This window comes from Schistocerca gregaria, unplaced genomic scaffold (assembly GCF_023897955.1).
Source record: "Schistocerca gregaria isolate iqSchGreg1 unplaced genomic scaffold, iqSchGreg1.2 ptg000387l, whole genome shotgun sequence".
NCBI classification, from domain to species: Eukaryota; Metazoa; Arthropoda; class Insecta; order Orthoptera; family Acrididae; genus Schistocerca; species Schistocerca gregaria.
The window spans coordinates 5835500-5841953 of record NW_026061829.1 but is presented as its reverse complement, the minus strand read 5'-3'; positions in this window follow the sequence as shown (position 1 = coordinate 5841953).

Genomic DNA, 6454 nt, shown 5'->3' with positions numbered 1-6454 from the left:
AGAGAGAAGAGCGGCCAATGTGGCGATCTGGCTTTAAGTCGATTCGATAACAAATGACGTAAACGGACGGATTTTTCGGGTTTTTACTGCAAATGAACACTTTTCACACTCTCCCGTGCAACTCGGCTGCTAGTCCTCCTTTCATGCAGAATCTTAAGGTCCTAGCTCATGTCCAAGGCACCAAAGCCAGCTAAAAAGTCAATAATCGATACCTAAAACTTGAATTGTACTACTTCTTACTGGCTATTACATTAAATTAGATGCTTCATCTATGTTTTGCTATGGTGGTTTTAGTGTCTCCGCATACCGCAGCACACGTCATATTTTTGCAGACGATAAGTACAACCATTTCAGAGAGAAGAGCGGCCAATGTGACGATCTGGCCTTATGTCGATTCGATAAAAAAATGACGATAACGAACGTATTTTTCGGGTTTTTACTGCATATGAACACTTTTCACATTCTCCCGTGCAACTCGGCTGCTAGTCCTCCTTTCATGCAGAATCTTAAGGTCCTAGCTCAAGTCCAAGGCACCAAAGCCAGCTAAAAAGTCAATAATCGATACCTAAAACTTGAATTGTACTACTTCTTACTGGCTATTACATCAACTTAGAAGCTTCATCTGTGTTCTACTATGGTGCTTTTAGTGTCTCCGCATACCGCAGCACGCGACATAGCTTTGCAGACGATAAGTACAACCGTTTCAGAGAGAACAGCGGCCAATGTGACGATCTGGCTTTAAGTCGATTCGGTAACAAATGACGAAAACGGACGGATTTCTAGGTTTTTACTACATATGAACACATTCCACATTCTCCTGTGGAACTCGGCTGCTAGTCCTCCTTTCATGCCGAATCTTAAGGTCCTAGCTCATGTCCAAGGCACCAAAGCCAGCTAAAAAGTCAATAATCGAAACCTAAAACTTGAATTGTACTATATCTTACAGGCTATTACATCAACTTAGAAGCTTCATCTGTTTTCTACTATGGTGATTTTAGTGTCTCCGCATACCGCAGCACGCGACATAGCTTTGCAGACGATAAGTACAACCGTTTCAGAGAGAAGAGCGGCCAATGTGACGATCTGGCTTTATGTCGATTGGATAACAAATGACGAAAACGGACGAATTCTAGGTTTTTACTACATATGAACACTTTTCACATTCTCCCGTGCAACTCTGCAGCTAGGCCTCCTTTCATGCAGAATCTTAAGGTCCTAGCTCATGTCCAAGGAACCAAAGACAGCTAAAAAGTCAATAATCGATACCTAAAACTTGAATTGGACTACTTCTTACTGGCTATTACATCAACTTAGAAGCTTCATCTGTGTTCTATTATGGTGCTTTTAGTGTCTCCACATACCGCAGCACGCTACATAGCTTTGCAGACGATAAGTACAACCGTTTCAGAGAGAAGAGCGGCCAATGTAACGATCTGGCTTTAAGTCGATTCGATAACAAATGACGAAAACGGACGGATTTCTAATGTTTTTGCTACATGTGAACACTTTTCACATTCACCCGTGCAACTCGGCTGATAGTCCTCCTTTCATGCAGAAAATCAAGGTCCTAGCTCATGTCCAAGGCACAAAAGCAAGCTAAAAAGTCAATTATCGATACCTAAAACTTGAGTTGTACTACTTCTTACTGGCTATTACATCAACTTAGAAGCTTAATCTGTTTTCGACTATGGTGCTTTTAGTGTCTGCGCATACCGCAGCACGCGACATAGCTTTGCAAACGATAATTACGACCGTTTCAGAGAGAAGAGCGGCCAATGTGATGATCTGGCTGTAAGTTGAGAAGATAACAAATGACGAAAACGGACGGATTTCTCAGGTTTTTACTACATATGAACACTTTTCACATTCTCCCGTGCAACTCCGGTGCTAGTTCTCCTTCCATGCAGAATCTTAAGGTCCTAGCTCATGTCCAAGGCACGAAAGCCAGCCAAAAAGTCAATAATCGATACCTAAAACTTGAATTGTACTACTTCTTACTGGCTATTACATCAACTTAGAAGCTTCATCTGTGTTCTACTATGGTGCTTTTAGTGTCTCCGCATACCGCAGCACGCGACATAGCTTTGCAGACGATAAGTACAACCGTTTCAGAGAGAAGAGCGGCCAATGTGACAATCTGGCTTTAAGTCGATTCGGTAACAAATGACGAATACGGACGGATTTCTCAGGTTTTTACTACATATGAACACTTTTCACATTCTCCCGTGCAACTCGGCTGCTAGTCCTCCTTTCATGCAGATTCTTAAGGTCCTAGCTCATGTCCAAGGCACCAAAGCCAGCTAAAAAGTCCATAATCGATACCTAAAACTTGAATTGTACTACTTCTTACTGGCTATTACATTAAATTAGATGCTTCATCTGTGTTTTACTATGGTGGATGTAGTGTCTCCGCATACCGCAGCACACGTCATATCTTTGCAGACGATAAGTACAACCATTTCAGAGAGAAGAGCGGCCAATGTGACAATCTGGCCTTATGTCGATTCGTAAAGAAATGACGATAACGAACGGATTTTTCGGGATTTTACTGCATATGAACACTTTTCACATTCTCCCGTCCAACTCGGCTGCTAGACCTCCTTTCATGCAGAATGTTAAGGTCCTAGCTCATGTCCAAGGCACCAAAGCCAGCTAAAAAGTCATGAATCGATACCTAAAACTTGAATTGTACTATATCTTACTGGCTATTACATCAACTTAGAAGCTTCATCTGTTTTCTACTATGGTGCTTTTAGTGTCTCCGCATACTGGAGCACGAGACATAGCTTTGCAGACGATAATTACGACCGTTTCAGAGAGAAGAGCGGCCAATGTGATGATCTGGCTTTAAGTTGAGTCGATAACAAATGACGAAAACGGACGGATTTCTCAGGTTTTTACTACATATGAACACTTTTCACATTCACCCGTGCAACTCCGGTGCTAGTTCTCCTTTCATGCAGAATCTTAAGGTCCTAGCTCATGTCCAAGGCACCAAAGCCAGCTAAAAAGTCAATAAACGATACCTAAAACGTAAATTGTACTACTTCTTACTGGCTATTACATCAACTTAGAAGCTTCATCTGTTTTGTACTATGGTGCTTTTAGTGTCTGCGCATACCGCAGCACGCGACATCGCTTTGCAGACGATAAGTACAACCGTTTCAGAGAGAAGAGCGGCCAATTTGACGATCTGGCTTTAAGTCGATTCGATAACAAATGACGAAAACGGACGGATTTCTCAGGTTTTTACTACATATGAACACTTTTCACATTCTCCCGTGCAACTCGGCTGCTAGTCCTCCTTTCATGCACATTCTTAAGGTCCTAGCTCTTGCCCAAGGCACCAAAGCCAGCTAAAAAGTCCATAATCGATACCTAAAACTTGAATTGTACTACTTCTTACTTTCTATTACATTAAATTAGATGCTTCATCTGTGTTTTACTATGGTGGTTTTAGTGTCTCCGCATACCGCAGCAAGCGTCATAGCTTTGCAGACGATAAGTACAACCGTTTCAGAGAGAAGAGCGGCCAATGTAACGATCTGGCTATTAGTCGATTCGATAACAAATGACGAAAACGGACGGATTTCTAATGTTTTTGCTACATGTGAACACTTTGCACATTCTCCCTTGCAACTCGGCTGATAGTCCTCCTTTCATGCAGAATATCAAGGTCCTAGCTCATGTCCAAGGCACAAAAGCAAGCTAAAAAGTCAATAATCGATACCTAAAACTTGGGTTGTACTACTTCTTACTGGCTATTACATCAACTTAGAAGCTTCATCTGTTTTCTACTATGGTGCTTTTAGTGTCTGCGCATACCGCAGCACGCGACATCGCTTTGCAGACGATAAGTACAACCGTTTCAGAGTGAAGAGCGGCCAATGTGACGATTTGGCTTTAAGTCGATTCGATAACAAATGACGAAAACGGAAGGATTTCTAGGTTTTTACTACATATGAACACATTCCACATTCTCCCGTGCAACTCGGCTGCTAGTCCTCCTTTCATGCAGAATCTTAAGGTCCTAGCTCATGTCCAAGGCACCAAAGCCAGCTAAAAAGTCAATAATCCATACCTAAAACTTGAATTGTACTATATCTTACTGGCTATTACATCAACTTAGAAGCTTCATCTGTTTTCTACTATGGTGCTTTTAGTGTCTCCGCATACTGGAGCACGAGACATAGCTTTGCAGACGATAATTACGACCGTTTCAGAGAGAAGAGCGGGCAATGTGATAATCTGGCTTTAAGTTGAGTCGATAACAAATGACGAAAACGGAAGGATTTCTAGGTTTTTACTACATATGAACACATTCCACATTCTCCCGTGCAACTCGGCTGCTAGTCCTCCTTTCATGCAGAATCTTAAGGTCCTAGCTCATGTCCAAGGCACCAAAGCCAGCTAAAAAGTCAATAATCGATACCTAAAACTTGAATTGTACTACTTCTTACTTTCTATTACATTAAATTAGATGCTTCATCTGTGTTTTACTATGGTGGTTTTAGTGTCTCCGCATACCGCAGCACGCGTCATAGCTTTGCAGACGATAAGTACAGCCATTTCAGAGAGAAGAGCGGCCAATGTGGCGATCTGGCTTTAAGTCGATTCGATAACAAATGACGAAAACGGACGGATTACTAAGGTTTTTACTACATATGAACACTTTTCACATTCTCCCGTGCATCGCGGCTGCTAATCCTCCTTTCATGCAGAATCTTAAGGTCCTAGCTCATGTCCAAGGCGCCAAAGCCAGCTAAAAGCCAATAATCGATACCTAAAACTTGAATTGTACTACTTCTTACTGGCTACTACATCAACTTAGAAGCTTCATCTGTGTTCTACTATGGTGCTTTTAGTGTCTCCGCATACCGCAGCACGCGACATAGCTTTGCAATCGATAAGTACAACAGTTTCAGAGAGAAGAGCGGCTAATTTGACGATCTGGCTTTAAGTCGATTCGATAACAAATGACGAATACGGACGGATTTCTCAGGTTTTTACTACATATGAACACTTTTCACATTCTCCCGTGCAACTCGGCTGCTAGTCCTCCTTTCATGCAGAATCTTAAGGTCCTAGCTATGTCCAAGTCTCCAGAGCCAGCTATAAAGTCAATAATCGATACCTGAAACTTGAATTGTACTATATCTTACTGGCTATATCTTACTGGCTATTACATCAACTTAGAAGCTTCATATGTGTTCTACTATGGTGCTTTTAGTGTCTCCACATACCGCAGCAAGCAACATAGCTTTGCAGACGATAAGTACAACCGTTTTAGACAGAAATGCGGTCAATGTGAAGATCTGGCTTTAAGTCGATTCGATACCAAATGACGAAAACGGACGGATTTCTAGGTTTTTACTACATATGAACACTTTTCACATTCTCCCGTACAACTCGGCTGATAGTCCTCCTTTCATGCAGAATCTTAAGGTCCTAGCTCATGTCCAAGGCACCAAAGCCAGCTAAAAAGTCAATAATCGATACTTAAAACTTGAATTGTGCTACTTCTTACTGGCTATTACATCAACTTTCAAGCTTCATCTGTGTTATACTATGGATCTTTTAGTGTCTCCGCATATCGCAGCACGCGACGTAGCTTTGCAGACGATAAGTACAACCGTTTCAGAGAGAAGAGCGGCCAATGTGACGATATGGCTTTAAGTCGATTCTATAACAAATGACGAAAACGGATGGATTTCTAGGTTTTTACTACATATGAACACATTCCACATTCTTCCGTGCAACTCGGCTGCTAGTCCTCCTTTCATGCAGAATCTTAAGGTCCTAGCTCATGTCCAAGGAACCAAAGCCAGCTAAAAAGTCAATAATCGATAAATAAAACTTGAATTGGACTACTTCTTACTGGCTATTACATCAACTTAGAACCTTCATCTGTGTTCTACTATGGTGCTTTTAGTGTCTCCGCATACCGCAGCACGCGAAATAGCTTTGCAGACGATAAGTACAACCGTTTCAGAGAGAAGAGCGGCCAATGTGACGATCGGGCTTTAAGTCGATTCGGTAACAAATGACAAAAACGGACGGATTTCTAGGTTTTTACTACATATGAACACTTCTCACATTCACCGGTGCAACGCGGCTGCTAGTCCTCCTTTCATGCAGGATCTTAAGGTCCTAGCTCATGTCCAAGGAACCAAAGCCAGCTAAAAAGTCAATAATCGATACCTAAAACTAGAATTGTACTATATCTTACTGGCTATTACATCAACTTAGAAACTTCATCTGTGTTTTACTATGGTGGTTTTAGTGTCTCCGCATACCGCAGCACACGTCATAGCTTTGCAGACGATAAGTACAACCGTTTCAGAGAGAAGAGCGGCCAATGTGAAGATCTGGCTTTAAGTCGAGTCGATAACAAATGACGAAAACGGACGGATTTCTCAGGTTTTTACTACATATGAACACCTTTCACATTCTC